The sequence below is a fragment of the Phoca vitulina genome, unplaced genomic scaffold, assembly GCF_004348235.1.
Source record: "Phoca vitulina isolate PV1807 unplaced genomic scaffold, GSC_HSeal_1.0 scaffold6, whole genome shotgun sequence".
NCBI lineage: Eukaryota > Metazoa > Chordata > Mammalia > Carnivora > Phocidae > Phoca > Phoca vitulina.
Window position 1 is genome coordinate 24,142,811 of NW_022589709.1, and position 21,832 is coordinate 24,164,642.

At 39.2% G+C, this 21,832-nt stretch overlaps 1 protein-coding gene across 6 annotated transcripts in view; it reads right to left on the reverse strand.

Moving 5' to 3' along the window:
* The window catches only part of FER (FER tyrosine kinase), a 439,678-nt gene extending 422,347 nt beyond the window's left edge, over positions 1 to 17,331 (reverse strand). For 3 of the 6 annotated variants that reach the window (XR_004299354.1, XR_004299353.1, XM_032403878.1), the window contains exon 1: positions 16,840 to 17,331. The gene's annotated coding sequence lies outside the window, so the exon portion shown is untranslated. Of the gene's footprint in view, positions 1 to 16,835 lie in introns of all 6 variants that reach the window. The other 3 variants (XM_032403879.1, XM_032403883.1, XM_032403884.1) reach the window with 3 other exon arrangements.
* Between the last annotated feature and the right edge of the window lie 4,501 nt (positions 17,332 to 21,832).

Sequence of the window (21,832 nt, forward strand, 5' to 3'; positions counted from 1 at the left end):
AAATGCGTAGTAACTACTTTCTAGTGCACCTTAATCTTCCCCACCAACTTCCCCAACCACATAGGCTACCATCTTTAACTCACAATCATAGTAAAAATATAGTTCCTATTCCTTAACTATGCTTCTCTTCATGAGGTAAGAGGGGTGCCTAGGGTGCAAAATTTATGGAGACATTCACTCTCAGGGTCATACCCTGTAGTTGCATGACCCTGAAAGCCAGTCATGTGTGTTAGGCATCTCCCTTGCCTCTCATGCTCATGGTGCATACTTCTCTTTCTTACTTCTACCCCTCCTACTTCTCTAAATAACACCCAATTGTGATTAACCAAAACTTAATTCTGGTAAGCCAAATATCTAAAATGAAGCGATAAATTTAAATATAATTTTACATCCATTTAAAATCATGTTTTCACAAAAAATTTCTTGTTTGTGATGTGATTTTGGATGAAAAATAGATGAGGCAGTAATGCCTCACGGATTCAAAATAAGAATTCCTGAAATAGGTTCCTGAAATAAGCACAAAGTTCCTAGAATAGGTACATAACCCAGGCCTGGACAATCAGCATATTTCCCTCCCCAAGCAGTAGTTCAGGAATGGGTATGTGATCCAATTGGACAACTAAAACTCAATCCCAAAATTTTTGCCAGAACTCATTAGGAAGTTCTCTTTTGGCTGAGGTTGTTAAACTGAAAGAACATGGTAGATACCAACTTGTCAGAGAGCCAACCCAGAGAAAACAAAAGCCAAGAGATGGAAAGAGAAATGAAAACTCTGAAAATATTTTGTCCCCAGAGCTAATCACACCTGAGTTCAGGTGAATTCAGGTGTGAATAGATGTAGCTGCTAGAATTTTAGAATTGCTGTTGAGAAACAATTCTCTCTGGATTTCCCAGGTTCCTGCACATCAGAGGCTTCTGAGCAAAAGGTACTATAAGAATAATTGCATAATATCCAGCCTTGGAAGCTAGAGAGTGTGTCTCCCTAAAGATAGAGACCTCCAATGAGCTTTGGCAAAATAAAGCCCTCTCCCTACCTCCCCTGGAAGATATTTACCTATATTCCTTTTTTTCTCATATTTCTTATGTTACTTTATATATTTTTTCTGATATTTACTTGTATTCTAGGGCACTAAACCTAAAGACACTTCCCCATTCTCCTCTGGAGAGATTTGCTTAAAGAATAATCTCTTTCCCTCCGGAGGGTAATTTCAGTCCCACAACTGTTTCAGACTTAATAGTTACATGTGGCAATAAATTACTTTTTTAAATTAATTCATTCAACAAATATTTGCTGAGAGCCTACTAAGCTATGTACCCTGCACTTTCGTACAAAACATCTCAGACAAAAATTCCTCCCTCATGGAGATTGTATTCTACAGAGGAAACAAAACACAAAATAAATACATAAAATATATAGTATAAAGTCCTGATAAGTGTTACAAAGAAAAAGCAGGAAGAAGGCCTGGGTCCATTGGTTAAGTGTCCCACCCTTGGTTTTGGCTCAGATCATGATCTCAGAGTCCTGAGAGAGAGCCCCGCACGTCAGGCTCCATGCTCAGTGCAGAGTCTGCTTGAGACTCTCTCTCTCTCTGCCCCTACCCCCCACACTCTTTCTCTTTCTCTCTCTAAAATAAATGAATAAATCTGAAAAAAAAAGAAAATGGCATCCAAGATGGCAGAGGAGTAGGAGACCTTAGTTTTGTCTGGTCCCAGGAATTCAGCTAGATCTATCAAGTCATTCTGCAGTCAAATGCTCTACCACTGAGCTATATCCCCTATCAAGTCATTCTGAACATCTGCGAACTCAACCAGAGATAAAAGAATAGTTACAACTCTACAATTAGAAAAGCGACCACTTTCTGCAAAGTAGGAGGTGCAGAGAAGTGAATCTGAGGCGATATATGGGAAGATAAACGGGGGTGGGAGCCTCCTTAAGCTGGCTACCGGAAAGTGATACAGCAGCAGAGCACAAAATCAGAACTTTTAGAAGTCGGCTGCGGTGAGGGATGTCCCTGCCTGAAAGGTGCTCAGGTGGTGAAGTGGGGCAGAATCCTAAGTGGGACAGTGTGGTTTCAGGACCCTCAGGGTCACAGGGAGACCAGGAGTACATGAGTGCAGCAGAGCTCCCAGGCATCAGAGCAGGGAAGCTGGCTGCTATCACCGAGCCCAGGAGTGGGCTCTCAGCTCTGGGTTGCCATAAACCAGGAACCACAGTGGCACGGTCAGGTGACTGCTCTCCAAGCAGGGGCCCAGCAAGCAGCAGAACCATGGGGAGACCCCCTTCTCTCCCCCCACAGGAGTGACACAGATGCACGCTACAGGAGTCTGCAGGGTTTGAAGAATCAAAGTGGGGTCACGAGCCTGAGATAGAAATGCTGGGTCAGGGGCTGGGTGAGCATGGAGATAGGAATGATTGACTGCTTTCCCCTGAGGGCGTACTGAGCAGTGGGGCCCCGAGCTCTCAGCTCTGGGGCTGGAGATTGGGAGGCCGCCATTTTCATTCTCATCCTCTAAAGCTGCGCGGAAAGCCTTTAGGAAACAAAAGCCACTTAGGGCAATCCAGAGTCACTTACACTTAGCCTGGCCCCCTGGCAAGGGTGGTGCAATTCCGCCAGGGTCAAAGACACCTGAGAATCAGTGCAACAGGCCCCTCCCCCAGAAGACTGGCAAGAACATATGGCTAAGACCAAGTTTACCCATCACACACAACTGCAAAACTCCAGTGCTAGGGGAAAATAGTATTAGAATTCATGGGTTTTTTCTCATGGTTCTTTAGTCTTTCATTTTTAATTTTTTTTCGCTTTCTTTTTCAACCAATTTCTTATTTTATCAACTCTAAGTCTTTTTTAACTTTCATTTTTACAGTTATATTCTATCCTTTCATTGTATTTTCTTTTTTTTCTTTTTTTCTTTTTTTAAGATTTTATTTATTTACTTGACACAGAAAGAGAGAGGGAGAGAGCAAGCACAAGCAGGGGGAGCAGCAGAGGGAGAGGGAAACAGGCTCTCTGCTGAGCAGGGAGCCCTATGTGGGGCTCAATCCCAGGACCGCGGGATCATGACCCAAGCCGAAAGCAGCTGCTTAACCAACTGAGCCACCCAGGTGCCCCTAATTTTCTTTTTATATATATATGGGTTTTTTTCCTTTACAATTTTGTGATGTAGTTTCTTCTAACAAACTGACCAAAATACACCAAGAATCTAGTGTATTGCTTCTGTTCTCTTCGCCTATTTATATTCTTTTTTGTCTTTTAATTTTCATTTTTACAGTTACATTCTATCCTTTCATTGTATTTAATTTTATTTTTGTACATATATAAGTTTTTCTTTCTTTACAATTTTGGGATCTAGTCTTCTAACAAACAGACCAAAATACACACAGGATCCAGTGTATTGCTCTGTTCTGTTCACCTGATTATATTCTCTCTTTCTTTTTTTTTTTTTTAAATTTTATTTTTTTCAGTTTCAAGTCTCTTCTGATTTGTTTAGTGTCTATTTCTCTGGGGCCATTTTAGTATTTTGTTCTCTTGTTCATCTATTCTTCTCTGGACAGAATGACAAGATGGAAAAACTCCCCTCAAAAAAGAGAACAAGAGGAAGTACTGACTGGCCAGGGACCTAATCAGTATGGATATAAGTAAAATGTTGGAATTAGAATTCAGAATAACGATTATAAAGATACTAGCTGGGCAGGGGCACCTGGATGGCTCAGTCGGTTAAGTGTCTGCCTTTGGCTCAGGTCATGATCCCAGGGTCCTGGGATCGAGCCCCACATCAGGCTCCCTGCTCAGTGGGGAGCCTTCTTCTCCCTCTCCCTCTGTCCCTCCCCCTGCTTGCGCTCTCTCTCTCTCTTTCACTCACTCGCTCTCTATCTCAAATAAATAAAATCTTTTAAGAAAAAAAAGATACTAGCTGGGCTTGAAAAAAGCATAGAAGACACTAGAGAATCCTTTTCAGGGGAAATAAAAGAACTAAAATCTAATCAAGTTGAAATAAAAAAGGCTATCAATGAGATGCAATCAAAAATGGAGGCTCTAATTGCTAGGATAAATGAGGCAGAAGAGAGAATTAGTGATATAGAAGATAAAATGATGAAAAATAAGGAAGCTGAAAAAAAGAGAGATAAACAACTACTGGATCATGAGGAGAGAATCTGAGAGATTAAGTGATACCATAAAGCAAAATATTAGAATAACTGGGATCCCAGAAGAAGAGAAAAGAAAGGGGGAAGGGCAGAAGGTATAATGGAGCAGATTATAGCTGAGAACTTCCCTAATCTGGGAAAGGAAACAAGCATTCAAGTCCAGGAAGCACTGAGAACCCCCCTCAAAATCAATAAAAATAGGTCAATACCTCAAAATATAACAGGGAAAAATAAAACAAGACGAAATCAGAGAGGGAGACAAACCATAAGAGACTCTTAATCATAGGAAACAAACTGAGGGTTGCTGGAGGGAGGGAGGTAGGGGATGGGGTAACTGGGTGATGGACATTAAGGAGGGTGCATGATGTAATGAGTGTGATGTATTCTATGAGACTGATGAATCACTGAACTCTACCTCTGAAACTAATAATGCACTATATGTTAATTAATTGAACTTAAAGTTTAAAAAAATAATAAAATTAAATTTTAAAAAGAGAAAAGACAAAGCAGAAAAAGGTAACAAGAAGTATGAGAAAGGTAGGCAATTACAAACTGATGTTAATTGATCAAAGACTTAGAACATGGTATTTGAGCCAGGACCTAAGGGAGATAACAAAGGAAATCATATGGATATCTGGAGAAGAGCGCCAGGGTAACAGTAAGTGTGAAGCACTTATTTAAGGACAAGCAAGGAGGCCTGCATGGTAGAAACAATAGAAAACTCTGAGTTCAGAGAAAGATCTTACATGAGGGAAGAAGAGCAGGACCACAAAAACTAGTTCATTATGAGATCTTGAACTTCTACTCTAAGTTACATGGGAAGCCACTGCAAGATTCTGAGGAAAGAAATCATCTCTTACTTTTTAAAAGGATGACACTAATATTCTGAGGCTAATTTCCTGAGAGCCAAAGTAGTAGCAGGGAGCCTTGTTAGAAGTTAAACAGAAGAGAGGACAGATGGTGTGGAACCAGAGTGAACCCCAAACAGAGGTGGTGAGAACTTGGTCAGATTTCATATATATTTTGAAGCCAACAGAATATGCTGAATTATTGTGTGGTAGAAATAAAAGAAAAAGAGTCAAGGATAACTTCAAGGTTTGGGGTCTGATCAAAAACAAGAATGGAAGCCACTTACAGATACGGGAAGGATTAATTTTTTTAACTAGGTTTCTACCACTACAATCTAAAAGAAGCCTGATAAATATAAAATTTATGCCAGAAATCAGGCAATACAAGTAACAGCCCTAAAATGTGGAACTGAGTCAATAATAGAAAGTGGAGGGTATTTGGTATCCCTCTATTGGTAGGATGAGAAGTCAGCAATCCTTAATAAGCAAAGCAGCTGGTAAACCACCACCTCTTGTAAATTGGACTATGCACCTACCAAGGATGGAACTATAGGATACTCATTAAAAAATGTTAGGATGTTGGTATATTGTCAACTATGCAGCAGTCTTCAGTAAGTTCATTCAAAAAAGAAGCACACTTTGAGTGAAGTCCTTTTTTTTTTTTTTTTAGATTTTATTTATTTATTTGAGAGACAGAGAGAGTACAAGCAGGGGAAGCAGCAAAGGGAGAGGGAGAAGCAGGCTCTCTGCTGAGCAAGGAGCCCACCAGCCAAGGTGGAGCTTGATCCCAGGACATCAGGATCATGACCCGAGCTGAAGGCAGACGCTTAACCGACTGAGCCACTCAGGCCCCCCGAGTAAAGTCTTAATAAAAGAAAATCTTTTAAGTATTTCATTACAAATCCAAGATGGCTGATAATCTTGCAATTTATGGGGATGAAAAATATCCCTAAAGTAAAATTAGAACATTTGACCACACAAAAACAAAATATGAGAGAAGCCTAATGCTCCAGGCTCATCCCCAAGCATCCTAGCAAAGAAGATATTTACCCATGATAAAAAACTATCCACAGGGTGCCTGGGTGGCTCGGTAGTTGAGCGTCTGACTCCTGGTTTCAGCTCAGGTCATGAGATCAAGCCTCGTGTCTGGCTCAGCACTCAGCAGTGGGTCTGCTTGAGATTCCCTTTCTCCCTCTCCCCCCACTCCTGTTTTCTCTCTCTCTCTAAAATACATAAATCTTTAAAAAAAAAAAAAAAAAAAAAGAACTATCCACTGTGACACATCCTGGAAGTAGGGACAAATTAGCTCTGAGTTATTACCTAGAGAAGCTGCTCTCAATGGCTAGAAAGAGAAACCAACAAGAAAACTAGGATTTGCATGGTTTCTCAACCTCAGTACTACTGGCAATTCTCTGTTGTAGGAGGCTGTCCTGTCCATTGTAGGATGTTTAACAGTATTATTGGGTTCTACCTACACAATGCTAGCAACATCTACCTACTTCCCTATCCCAGCCTCTCATTATGACAACAAAACTATCTCCAGACACTACCAAATGTCCGCTGAGGTAAGAATTGCCCCATGATGTGGAACCACTGGGTTACAGTGATGGACAAATTGTTTAGAGGCATATCAGGCAATGATTTGATTCAAGAACTAGGATTCAGACTTCAGGTACTTGAGAGAAGTTGATCAAATGCAAATAAATAAAACATTAAATTTATAAAAAGTTGTATTGCCTAAGAAACTCCCAACCACTCCCAACAAAGATTTGTTACTGCTCAACCCCTAAGATAGCTCCTGGGACCCCAAAACCTCAAAACAGAAAGTGAGTTGTTGAGGCAATGCAGTCCCCAGTACAAGAATCTCTCAATGCTCATCTTGGCTGTAACTAGGAGAAAAGAAAACAAAAAAGACCTTCCCAGGTGGTAGAACCAAAGAAAGCCATATTGGCTAATCAAAAATCTTCTTCCACTGCCAGGGCAAAGAGTCCTTGCCACACCTGTCCAATGAAATATGCACATGTCATGGAATGGAAAATCTCTGTGCATTGTTTCTCCTTTTTCTCTTTTCTAATTGAGAGTTTTTATTATCTTTATGCTATTTTTCTTCTACCACTGAACACAGGCTTTATTACAATTAGTTATATTTATCATTTAAACTTAAGTTCCTAGACCCTAAGGTTATCTATTCAAACAGAACTGAGAGAAATTACCCAGAGACGTTAGACTTAAAGTTAGATGCAGTACTTAAATGAGTCTTTGAGTTGCTTTCCTTTGCTGGGGGGGCAGGTGGTAAATGCAAATTGGAAGTTGTAAGTGAAAAATTTGCATTAAGTCAGGTAAGGGCATTTTTTTCAAAGTTATATACATGTGGAAGGACATGTATGCACATTGGAATCTCTTGGTTATGCTTGTCCGGTATCCACTGGTCACACTGCAGTCTTTCTTTCAGTGACATCAGTCCACATGATTCAGACCATGTGACTGACCATACTTCCTCTTCCCAGTGCCAGCAGTTAGTACCTGGATCCAGATCTGGCCTACTATCAGACGCTATCCCTCCGACCACACACATCAAGGATGAAAACATGACCCCATTCATTCAATGAGATGTAATCCCAGGATTTATACTAAAACTATGGGTAAGAGAAATGTTTTTTATGTTGGGCCTGCTAAACTGGAAGACTGTAAGCCTAGAGCCATCAGAGGGCTCCACATGGAGAAAATCTACCTGAAAGTACCTGTAACACAAGAGAAAGCCACTGAGTATGTCATGAGACCATTGTTTGAACCTTTAAAACCATCTGCATTTGAAGAAGCACACTCCTGTTTGAGCCAGTGGCCTAAGCTAGTATGGGTTTGGATCTCATGCAACTGAAGGAACTGAAAATTTTCATACTTATCATCAGTTATCAGATAAACTGATAGCTGATTTTCAAATGAAAAAAACTAAAGCTATAAGAGTTAAATTATTTGCCTAAATTTATACAACAAATTACTGGTATTGTAGATTCAACCCTAGGTGGGTCTGGTTCTAATATGAATGCTCTTTCCACATATCAGACTCTCTTTCAGGAAAACAGTCTGAAATTCCTCTTTACTTTATAATTACCTGGAGCCATAAGGTAAGTCCTTACATGGAGTGAGTATTCTATTAACATTTGTGGCATGACCAAAAAAGGAAGAGTCGTATGTCCTCCTGCTCTCTCTGCCACTCCTGTACAAGCCACCTCTTACGTTACACGGAACATTTCTGAATTATTTTTATAATGTAGACCAACTTAAGGACATGTCTATTTCTTTACCACCTTCACCCTCCTCCAAAAACTATATTACTATATATAATAGCAAGTGTCTCTAAGCCAAGCCACTTCAGTCCTAGAATGCCAGTTCCAGCCATAGGGTAAATCAAACCATAGGCTCCAAAGCACAAAAGAGAAATCAGAACCTTAGAAAGAGCCCATCACCAAGGTCTAGCTACTCTTCTGTAATAATTGTGAAAGTCAGAAGAAGATACCTATACCTATAAGTGAGGATACCGCTATTCAAGTTAATATTTTAAGATATTTATAAGAACTACATCAACTTCCAAAAAGTAGCAGCTATTCACAAACAGTCAAATCTCTTTCAAATATTATTAAGGGGGCGCCTGGGTGGCTCAGTTGGTTAAGCGACTGCCTTCAGCTTAGGTCATGATCCTGGAGTCCCAGGATCGAGTCCCGCATCGGGCTCCCTGCTTGGCGGGGAGTCTGCTTCTCCCTCTGACCCTCCTCCTTCTCATGCTCTCTGTCTCTCATTCTCTCTCTCTCTCAAATAAATAAATAAAATCTTTAAAAAAAAAAAAAAATATTATTAAGGGTTACAGAGAAGGGAAGTGGGACAGGATTTATGAATATAAGATCCCTGACATTTTCAAGAAATCTGTCTAAAACCATGAGAATTTCTGACAGAGCTGGAACACTCAGTAACAATGCTTCACAAGTCAACTTTTGTTTTCCTAGGAGGTGTGGTGGATTGATTCACAATCAGGTCAAAGACTCACTGGATTCAACATTCCATTTTTACACTTACTCAAAAATATCTACTTTCTGGCTAATATCTACCACTTTCTTAGACTTCTTTACTTTTTCTTTATTTCTAGCAGCTGATTTTTTTTTTCAGGAAATTTTTTTTATAAAGAAAGAATGTTTCATCACTTGACAAAAGTTATAATATAGGACAACCTCAAACAGAAAATAAAGCCAAGACAAGACGTAAACATTGGGCAGTTAGCTAGAGTCATACATATACAAGGGTCTCACTTCCAATAACAATTCTTTGGAGCAAAACTGCAAATATTTCAACATGGACCTTTACAATCACTCCCAGATAGTTGAAACTGCTGTCAAATCCAGGACTGCTAATGGTTTATTATAGACATTTACCATTTGCATTCATTTCAGGTTTAGCATATAAAAAAACTAAGTTCAAACCCCAGTTAACACTTTATAGCTGGGTCTCCTTGGATACAGGTTGTGACCTGACATTGATTTCAGATCACAAAAAGAAAAAACAAGCTATCCAATTTACAGAGTTGTCAAGAAAATCAAAACAAATGCATAAAAAGTGTCTAACACTTTCAGCAGGCATCAAATATTAATGCCCCTTCCCCATAACAGTATCTGAATCCATATAATTTACTCAAAAATTTTACTGACAGAAATTGTTTCTACCTTGAAGTTTAAAATGTTCAAGAGGGGAGAAAAAAAAGTAATACGTATGAACAAATAATTATAACACAATATGTTATATTATTTATACATATATACGCATACTTGTATATATCAGTAAGAGAAAGAAATCAGTCTCCTGCTTTGTAAAAATTTTCTGTTATATATAAACCTGGATAACGATCCTATAAGGGTACCTGGGTGGCTCAATCGGTTAAGCATCTGCCTTCGGCTCAGGTCATGATCCTGGAGTCCTGGGATTGAGCCCCGCATCCGGCTCCCTACTCAGCTCGGGGTCTATTTCTCCCTCTCCCTCTGCTCCTTCCCCCTGCTCATGCAGTCTCTCTCTCTCAAAAATAAATAAGTAAAATTAAAAAAAAAAAAATCCTACACTTTGTCCAATGTAACTGTTTGTAAATAATTGGAATAGTAATCTAACAAGTTGCCATTAATAATTATCTGAGACAACTGCGTTGTTTAGATCCCTTTAATTACTTTACTATTGCCAATTTATTCAATACATAGAAAGCTAAAAGGCCTCACAAAGTGATGGTGCTTAACCAGAATATATACACTTAGAGTAAATTTAGAATGGATATGAAATGTGGCAGTGACTGGATCTGCATCGTTAGAAAGTCTACCATAAACCACAGATTCCACACTGAAAAAGAAAGGTGTTGCCTGAAAATGTTTCCTTTCCTCCTAGAAAATCTGAAAAACCTTAATGAAAGCTGAAATGATGGTTAACCTGTATAAGAAAGTATATAGAAAGCATGTGATTCTGAAGGAAATTTAGTTCAAGAGAAAGTGCGGACACTGTATAAACATTTTCATGAAGTAAGGGGTGGTACAGCGACTAGGGTAGATACTGATCCAGTTATTATCCAAACTGAATATTGGTAAGAGTGAAATGCATTTTGCTTTGTATAACATGAAATTAACAAAAGGGCCCCAGCCAACTAACGAGAAGCTGGCGAAGTCCTGCCAAGCTGGACACTCAAAGAGCAGAAAGGACACAAACTACAGAAGTGTTCAACTCCAAGGACAACATACCCAAGAAACAGCAGCAAGTGTTAGGCATTGCAGTGACCAAGAACTAACTCTTCATCTTTGTGACAATGCAGCAGCCTTTGTGATCAAATCAGAAATACTCTTGTTCTGCAAACCCCAGGACACAAGAGTCAAAAATAGGAACCTTTTCTGTAATATATACTAATGATGTAATGCAAAATTATCCAGACTTCATTTTAGAAGCAAAAAATTATTTAATAGAACTGTTAAGGGTCTGAAGGGATCACTTAAAATTTTTAATTAAATTTGACTGTATTTTATGGAGATAGTTGTATCGTAGATCCACAGAGCTTTGGAGAAAATACCACTTGTTAATAATGTTGAGAGTTCAATAAGCATAGGTTTTCTAAGTTTTCACCTTTATCTGTATATTATATATAAAACATCCATCCAGGATGTTTATTTAAAAGCACAGCAATGTAATTTCAAAGATACTTTTCTGAATGAACCAGTGTAAAGAGCATTTTTATACACTAAACACCTAGAATATAAATATTCTAGCATTAAGGGCTTCCCCTTCTCCTAAAACCATTGGTCCTGCGGCGCCTGGGTGGCTCAGTAGGTTAAGCATCTGCCTTTTACTCAGGTCATGATCTCAGAGTCCTGGGATTGAGACTCCTGTTGGGCTCCCTGCTCAGCAGGATGTCTGCTTCTCCCTCTCCCTCTGCTGCTCCCCCTACTTGTTCTGTCTCTCTCTCCCTCTCTTGCTCTGTCAAATAAATAAATAAATAAAATCTTTTAAAAAAATAAATAAAACCATTTGTCCCACTACAGAAATACTTTTTCTGCAAGTAAAATAATTTATACTGGAAAACTTCAATATTTCTAGAACAATTCATATTATTTTATTTACAATAAAGACCATGGAGTTATTGCTCACATATTTTTAAATGTTCATCATCAGTTACTCTGATTTTTAAATGTAAGACTCTTCATTATCAGTTACATAAAATTAATACAGGAATCTTTTCTTCTGTAGCATTACAAGATGGACAAGTGAAGAGGCCTTCGTTTCAGGAAAATGTAAGAGTAACTTGGGTCTCAACACTAGTACTGTAAGGTGTCTCAACGATTATCAACTACTAATAATAGTTATACACATTTTTAAATGACTTGCTTTCCCTGAGACATCAGAATAGATTCAGATTTATCCCCATAATGATGTCACTCTTAGTCATTTGCATTCTGATACGCTTTCTTGCGTGGGGATTGGGTGAGATGGAATTACACATAGCATGCTAGGAAACTGCACATTAGAATATGTCACCCATGTAAATATCTTGTACTTGAGTCAGACAAAAATTGAGAATCACTGACTTAGATACAAAATTTTGTTTTATTGCCAGATAAGACATAAAAACTATGTGGTCCAACTCCTAACTCTTTATACAGCTCAGTGCTTGTTTCATGATACCCTGGTCTGTGCATTTAAATTATAAGTGAGTGCTTTTTAGGAATTAGAATCCTACACTTATACAACACACATTTTGAAATGGGGATATTTATAAAATAATGGTCCCTAAAGAATAATCATACACATTAGTAGTAGCAGGAAAAGATTCATATAAGAGTTTTAAGTACTATTACCCCTGAAAATAAAGTTTAAGTTTTAAATAGGTTAAGTAAATGTGGTTTAAGGAAGGGAGGAATACTAGAGATTTAAGAAAGTAACATTTAGCTTTTCTGTACCACTTTTAAGCAAATATTTGTGGTTAAAATGAAAGGAATTTTGGGAAACCATCCACCAACAGATGATAATCTAAGGTGGAAGAAAAATAATTCAGGAATTCAGACAAACTAGACATATTTTGAGGTAAAAATCATTTAAAGTGAATTTCCAATTATCCCTACTGAGACGTGGCAATTGAAGAACTATAAAAGAACAGCTAGTAGGAGATAACACTAATTATTTCCTTTGTACAAATACAAATGTCATTTGATTTACTTAATGTACATTACTGAATATCCAAAGTCTAAAATTTGGGGACTTTTAGGATGGTAGAATAAACACAGAAATACTAGAAGAGATAAAATTAAAGCTACCACGTAGGGAACTGAATATGAAAGTTGAGGACTTCCTAAATTCAGACATTTTAGCTAGATTGTCTCATTCTTCTTCATGACAACCTTGTGAGGCAATCTTATTATCCTCATTTTACAGATGAGGAAACTATGATTTAAAGAGATTACATTAACTTGCCCAAGATCCCACAGAAGAAAATTCTGATTTGTGACTGAAACCCAATTAGCTTAGCTCCAAAAGAAATGAATCTTCTTTCACTACACCTTGCAACCTGGCAAAAAACACCTATATTAAAAATTTTAGCATTTTAATTAAAACCTTCAAAAGGAGGAAATGATATCAAGCTTATAGGAAGTGATGATATATAGACTAAATATTAGTCATTGTTTGATAAGTATATATAAATATTTAGGAAATAATTCCAAGTCATCCATGACATTTAATTTTATAAAACTAATTATCTAATATCCCCCAAAATGGAGAAATCTGAAAATTTTTGTAGAAAGGCACTAAGTAAACTTCATCTGACCTAGATATTTTGAACACAACGAAAAAACTTGAGAGGTCCCATATTTTGTCGGCCATACAGCAGTTTCACATGGGTAACTAGGATTATATTTATACTTATAATAATAAGAAGTGGTAAATTGCTTGTCAGATTTCTTTTGTTCTGACTCTAATCTGTCCTCTATTCATTCTTTTCCATTTTTCCTCCAGATCTTGGAGCTCTCTTCTAAATTACAGTAACCAAGTTTCAAGTTCAGGAACTGCAAGTTTAGGTGCAGGTGCAGATATACTACAATAAAGACCATAGTACTGCTATGATCGGTAGAGTGTTACAGAAGAAACAAAAGTTTCAATAATTTTCCAAAGTATTAACTATCATGGAATTATTGGTGACTTTTCTTCTCTATACTCTTTTGTTGTTCTTGTTATTGTTTTAATATAAGCTCTACACCCAATGTGGGGCTTGAACTCATGGCCCCGAGATCAAGAGTCCCATGCTCTACTGACTGAGCCAGCTAGGCACCCCATCTTCTCTATAGTCTATTTAGCTGATTTAACTTTTATAGAAAAGATAAAAATAGTAAAGAAAGAAGAAAAGAGGGAGGGAGGCAGGTAAAAAAAAAAAACTGGACCTTCAATTAAAAAATATTTAAACATTTTATTCTTTTTGAAGTTCTAAAACTATGACCTGCTTGTTCTTTTTAATCTCTCAGGTGGTGTGGTAAATTAACCATACATAAGCATGCCAAAGTCAAATGAGACATGGAGAAATAATATCAAGGCAATCTAAGATCTATAAATTCTGAGACATAGTTCCTAATTTCAATATTTAAGAAATTAGTTATATAAATGAGCTAAGAATGAAAAACAAATTTAGGGTATACTAAAACTGAAAAGCAGGATTCAAATACTTACAGAAGAATGCAGAAATTTCCTAAGTATGGAAAAATTACAAATATACACATACGTGAACTTATACCCATTTATTATTCTTTTATTATAAACTAAAGTTCTGTGTTAAAACATTCTTTTAGCAACACCATGAAACAACACCCAAGATAGTTGTGAGTCCTATCAAAATACTGAGTTAAATGTTTCTAGATAATTACTTCATTTTCCATGAAATAGTTCTACTAAAACTTCCCATTTATAGGCTTTCTTTTTCCATTACAAAAATATACTTATTCCAAAACAACATGCATAAGATTGATCCAACTTATTGTTTGTTACTGAAACACTGAATAATCGATAAATAACTAATAATCGAAACACTGAATAATCGAAAAAGACAGTCCTTTAGACCTGTCTTCAAAAGAAGATGCTCATTCAAAGATCAAGTATAAAACTATCATCTACTAATACAGGAGTCCAATTTTAAAACAAGCTTTTATTTGTATAACAAGTTCATTTGATTTCTTTTTTTTTTCTTATTACCAAAATGCAACTTACTCATCTGGGCCTTGATGTACAAACATGACTTCCTACTCACTCACAAGATTGCTTTGTAAGTCTCATGGAAATTAAATTACTATAGTTTTTATAAACACTATTTCCATCTGCAAATAGAAATTAAGCTCTTACGATATTTTGGTATGTTATATATTTATGCTGGTTTTCAAACTTGATCATTTCAGTTCCCCTTTTCCTTTATATTTACTATCTGTAACAGCTATCTGGGAAATGTTATTGCTGTGTAGACGGTTGGGTAGTTACTGTACAATTCAACCTTACTTCATTGTTTGAAAATTTTCATACATAGTAAAATAAAGGAGAAAATAAAATGGCAGCTTGAAAGTTCACAGACCAGAGTTATAACTATGTAATAGTTGAAGATGAAATGAAAGTGATTTGTCTACCAAGAGTGTGAATTCTTACTTCCAAACTACTGACATCAACCTTTAAAGTAGTGCAGAAGCTTCATTAACTGGACCCTAAATAATTTTACCTGTTACATATTTAATGCTGCCTACCATCAGTGCAGAAGAGAAACAGATCTTGACCAAAGGCCATTCAGGGGAAAAAAGAAAAAAAAAAAAAAAAAAAAAAAAAGACAGGTAAAAGGTTTCCAAGTATGCCTACATACTCTCTTAATATAGTCTCAGTACCTTTGGAAGTATAGTTCCCTTGGTTCAAGAGTACTAGCAAAAAAGATTCCTGGATTACAAAAGATTACATTCAGCCTTCCTTTGCATTCTGACAAATGTGTGGTTCTTGAATATTTCTTTCTAAAGACTACACAGGTATACCAAGACTACAACACTACACTCTTGAAATAATTACATTTTGCAAGGTTTTTTTTTAATCCTATTCCCATTCCATTGGTTAAAAAGTGTTTTCTAGTCTTTTATCACTAAAATAGTTTTGGTATTTTACTGGTTTTTCCGTAACTTTTATACATAGTGACTCCACTGGGGAAATTGTTTAACTTAAAATACCTGGAGAAAGAGGAAAATGGTACGACTGCACCTTTAGAGCAGTTAATGTCAAAGTGACAGACCACTATGAATGTATGCAGCTTTTTTTTTTTTTTAACCATTACGGCGAACGAAAATGAAAGACTAACAGCCTTAATAAATTATTAGATTTGGGACTGCACTGCACTAGAAATCAAGATCACAAATGTACAAAGTAAAAAACGACAACTTCACAGTTAATTTGTGCACAACGTACCCGGCCCGGCTCTACCAATACCAACACAATTTATCGTTTCAGAAAGTTGATACCGAGAAGACTCTGAGGCAGAAAACTAACCCAGAGGTGCCTCGAAACACCTCCTCAACCCTAAATGGCCAAGAGAGTACAGAGCAGTAACTGCCCCGGTTGCATGAGCTTCACACTTAACAGTTTTTCTCTTGACAATGTCTTGGGGGTCACCTCTGGCCAAGACAGGAGCAGGGATCGAAGGTGGGGGATAAAAGCGGGAGGTCGGGAGGCTGATGCATGGGAGATGGTCTGGGGACGGGCTGCGCGGGTCAAGGGGGACTTCAGGGCCCGAGAGGTAGGATGGGATTGAGGGAACACCTAGGGGTTGGGGGTGGCCGCCCCAGCCGAAGGGCTGCGCCAGGAGAGGAGCGCTAGAAGACAAGGGGGTACGGGCGTGATGGGTGGTGCCCAACAGCACCGCTTACCCCGCCCCACACCCCGCAGCCCACCGACCCGGCGACGGGGCGGGGCCGCCGCGCCCGCCTCAACCCTTTCGCGCCGGCACCCGCCCCCTCAGCCTCCAGTCCCGGGTTGGTGGGAGGGGCCTGCCTCGCCGGGCCGGGTCTGCAGCCCGGCCCGAGCCCCAACCAGGAATGCTCTGCCGCGGGTGGAGGACGGGCGGGAGACCCTGCAGCCTGGGGCGGGAGTGGGGGTGGCCGAGGGCGGAGGAAGAGCCTTCGGCGCAGCCGCCGCAGCCAGGGCTGAGTCCCAGGCGCCCCCCTGCGGGCAGGGAGTGTTGCCCCCGTTCTCCGCTTGCCTGCCCTCCTCTTCCCCCCTCCCTCGGCGTTGCCCCGGGCAACAGCGCCAGCCGCCGGCGGCGCGAAACTCACCTACCTAGAACCTGACAAGCAGGAGCCCCTCAGACCCGGGAGCCAGTCGCCACCCCGCGTCACGGGGGCTGCCACAGCCAATGGGCGCCGCTGTCACGAGCCTCTGCGGCCAATCAAACTGCACTCCGGTCTTCGGGCACCCTCGAGGCCCCAGCCAATGGGCACGAGCTAGAGGCGGGAGCTGCCGCCCGGCCCCCAGCCCCCTCCTCCCCCACCTCCCAGGAGGCGGGGCGCGGCCGATTGGCTCTGGACCCGGAGGGGTGGGATTCGGGCTCCAGGCCAGGTGGGCGCGCGCGGACCCGGGGCTGCGGGCGCGGCGAAAGGAGGCGTGGACCTGTGGCTGCTGCCCTCTGGGTCCGCTACCCAGCTCGGGTGGGGTCTCGAAGTCCTCCTGTTCGTACTGCCCTCCTGGTCCCTCTGACCCCGCTCCTCTCTACCCGGCGTCCAGGGCTGCGGGGGTGGGAGTGAGGGCGGGATGGGGCCGGAGGCGGACGGCGGCGTCACAGGAAACTTTGGGAGGCTCGCCTGGCCGCGACCGGGAAGTGGCCGGGCCGGGGGTGATAAGCTGGGGCCGTCTGGAAGGGACTACCCGGCCGGTCGGCAGCCGGAAAAGAATTCGGAGGGTGGGGGCGGAGTCGTGATTAAAATGTTAAGTGTGCCCGCGGGGTGCTGGGCGATCCCGGGTGCTGAAATCTCGAAGAACGGAAGCCGCTTTGGGGCCGCGACCCCGCACCCCTGAATACGCACTTTTCACCCTCAGAATCATTCACCTTTTCTTGTACATTTTAGTTGCATCAACTATAACATTGATACTTTTAGAATGGTTTTCGGCTAAGGCAGGAACTGTGTCTTTCTCATTCCTGTAATTCCCAGTGCCTGAGACTGTCTTTTAAAAAAGAGGGTTAGACACTCAATGCTGGAATTGGGATGGATGCTGTTAAGCGTACAGCAGGTCCTGAGAGTGGTCCCCTGTAATAATAAGCCCTTACCTCTTCCAGAGTCTAGAATGCGCGAAGAACCCAAATTGGTTTGCTCTTCCAGTGAGGATTGTTTCAGAAGCGTCCTTCCCCAAAAGAACTTAGTGGAAAATGAGTAATGTGAGCTAAACAAAGATAACTAGGTGATCTGTAACAGTATGATAGGTGTTATTAGTCACTATTCGAGGGTGTGTTCCTGTAGCCGACTTTTTAAGGCATTGTATCCTGTACATTGGTTGAACCACATTCTTTGCTTGGGGCAAATTAATGTTAACCCCATCTCCACCCTCCCCCTCTAAAACTTTTGAATTACGTGGAAGCCAAAGAGGAATGGTGAATTTTTTTTTTCGACAGTGTTAGTTGTTTAACCGTAGTGAACAGCTCTACACATAAATCTTAAATTGGACTTTTCTTGTCCGCTGTTTCAAAGTCAAAAGAAAGCAAAACATGCTGTAAAGACAAAAAAAAATTTAAATAAGAGGCTTAATTCTTCCTCTTAAAGATTTGAGAAGAGATTCCCCTCTCTCTGAACATTTGTCTTAGAAAACCTGTAATTGTTGAATACATTCTTATTTCTTTGAATTGTATATACATCCTCTTTAAAACTAGTTAGGTCTCTGTCAGCTAATGTTTTGTCAGCTTTACATTCTAGGAATGTCTTTAAAGACTTGGGAGATATCAAGATATCACTCTGAAATGTGAACATCAAGAGACATACCAGCCCCCAGAAATGGATAAAGAAAATGTGATATATAATTATAAATATCTATATAGATAGATAGATGCACATATACCCAATGAGATACGATTCAGCCAGAAAAAAAGAATGAAATCTTGTCACTTGCAACCTTGAGGATGGACCTTGATGACATTGTGCTAAGTGAAATAAGTCAGTCAGAGAAAGACAAATACCCAATGATCTTACTTTATGTGGAATCTTAAAAAAAAAAAAAAAAAGCTCATAGATTGATGATTGAGGGTAGAACTGAAATGGATGAAGGGGATCAAAAGGCACAAACTTCCAGTTATAAAATAAATATGGCATGGGGATGTAACATACATCATGGTGATTATAGTAGTAATACTATATTGCATATTTGAAAGTTGCTAAGGTAGAAAATCTTACGAGTCCTCATCACAAGTAAAAAAAAAAAAAGACAAACCCATGTAACTATGTACAGTTTCAGATGTGAACTGTACTTATCATGGTGATCCTTTTGCAATATATACAAATATCGAATCATGTTGTAAACCTGAAACCAGTATAATATTATGTCAATTATACTGCCATAAAAAGCAAAGGGAAATAACTTTCCATGGGAAACTAAGATTCTAACTTCAGTGGGCAAATCACTCCAACTTGCTAAAATACCTTCTGTCATAAAGATATGAGAAGGTTGTTTTTCCTCTGGATAAAGCTGATTAGTCAACACAGATGGTCACCCCAATTACAAAATAAAATTAAGATGAATTATGCATGCAAATGGTATTGTCAAGGCCTCTTATTTGAGAACTGGTTATTGTTTATCTTGAAAACTTATGTAATGGGTTGTATTTGCTTGGGTATACAAAGGAGTGAAATTTCTTTCTGTCTTTACAATCTCTTTCCTAATTGCCTATAATGCACATCACATTCTGGTTTAATGCTGTGTTTTATTCCTTCATTACCTTTGTGGAGAGGATTTCTGGGTTGGGAGAAGATTTTGTTTTTAATTCTATTTTCCCCGTATACTTATGGCCAAAATATTGAGACTAGGAAGCTAAGGAAAGTTGTTATATTTTAGTTTTTAATTTGTTCTCAAAAATGATCTCAGATGATACCTAATTGCTGAATTACAAATACATTTTAATAGAATCAGAAATGATAACAAGGTTAATGTTTGGTATGTATTTTGTAGTGACTGCTAACTGCACAAACTAAGCATATGCGAATAAACCTTTTAAAATGGAAATTAATTTTATGTGAATATTAAATGTTGTGATATATATCATGTCAATATAAATGAAATCCATGAATGTCTGTGCATTAAATAGTTAGGTAAAGCCAAAATAACAGCTTTGGGGATTGCTCCGCCGAGGCATATCTTTTCCAAGACCCTGAGGATTTCTCTATCTTTATATAAAGGGAATCTAAATCTAGAAAGATGTGTTTGGTAAATTAGTTATTACATATTTGGAGAAAGTAGTTTCAAATAAAAGTCTAATGGTGAATTAGAACGGTTTGATATACATTGTGTGTGTGCCTGTTTATATGTTTATAAGGAACTCAGATCTCTGAAAACAGTAAGAATCTTTCCAGTTCCTCAACAATTTTCTTGGCTCTCACCTATTCACTCAAGAAACTTAAAAACTGCTTGCCATATGCCAAGCATTGTGCTAAGAAATGCAATTTTGAGTGAATGTACTTGAAGTAAATGAATATGGCAAAAACCTATACTGCATTTTTGAAGCTGAAAAAAGCAATTACAGCAAATCCAGTTTAAATTTCCCATCTGTTTTAATTATCACTTTGCATTGCAACAAATTTAATAAACACTTGATTTCATCTGATTTCAAAAATACTATGCAACTTTTCTTACATCTTGTAAAGTAGGGAAAGTATGGAAGAATAAAGGAAAATAATTTCCTGTCTATGTGATCCATAGGCTTTATAAAATACTAGACACCCCCACAGGGCCTGGAGGGATATGTATATTAGTTGAAGTTGTTAGCATAGGATTTAAGAGACTCTTCTGTCATTAAAATTTAGATCTATACCAAGTACTACCAAGACTTTTAAAATGCCACAGCACTGCCTAGCTATAGATAAAAAAGTCCTTAGTATAGATTCCATTTTACCAAATACCAATTTTTGTCTGTTCTAATAACATTACTTACCTGGACAAATGAATACAATAACGTGGATGTCAAACCTTCGGCAATTAATTAAAAATTATTTTAGGGGCGCCTGGATGGCTCAGTCAGTTAAGTGACTGGCTCTTGACTTCAGCTCAGGTCATAATCTCAGGGTCATGGGATGGAGCCCTCTGTGAGGCTCTATGCTCAGTGGGGAGTCTGCTTGAGATTCTCTCTCTCCCTCTCCCTTTTGCTCTTCCCTCCCCCACTCTAAATAAATCAACAAACAAATAAATAAATAAAATCTTTTTTAAAAATTATTTTAAAAGTTCTTTCCTTATCCTGTCTCTCCACCACTTATACCCTCCTCTCCCATTTCCCTGTTTAATAGTTTCTCATAATTCACTTCATGGCTTCCTTTATTTTACAAATGTGTGCAAGGAAAATAAAGGGGGGGAGAAAAGAAGGTGAAATAGAGTTGGAGGAGGAAAATTTCTATTCTGTCTTCAAACTAGATCTCAAATCCATTAACGCCATCTCACAACCCTCCCTCCTAGCAAAAGACTGGCTGTCCTCTAGCACTCTGATACTGCTTCCCCTTCTTCCCTGCCCTGCTCACCATTGAGAAATATGACTGTCAACATCCCCAATCAAGATATGTCCTCCCCAAAATGCCCCTGGATCACTCAAGGCCTGTCCCTTTTTATGTCATCCTTTTCTCAGAATTTACCTATCCTTTTCCTCATTCCCTTCTTCCTAGTTCACTGGGACTTCAAAGGTAACTGTCAAATGTGTACCAGAGGGTTAGCGCTGGAGTCATGACTTCCAAATGTGGATTAGTACACTAGCTTCATCAGAAGTACCTGAGAACATTTTCAAAAATACATACTCCTCAATTTACCCTCCAAAGATTCCAACTTGAAATGTCTGGGAAGAGTTGAGAAAATCTATCTGTTTGGAATGAGAACAGTGAATCTGGTCAACATGGTGGATTAAATACAGGCACTTATCTCTGCTCCTTCCCCAAACTCCTTGTCACAACATAAATACAGATCCAGATCAGCAGGAATCCAAGGCCCAGGGATCTCTGAAGGCATTAGTGAGAAGAAAGGCTGAAAACAACAGAATTGGTTGATAATCTATATCAGGAGTCAGTAAACCTTCACATCACTTCCCAACCAAACA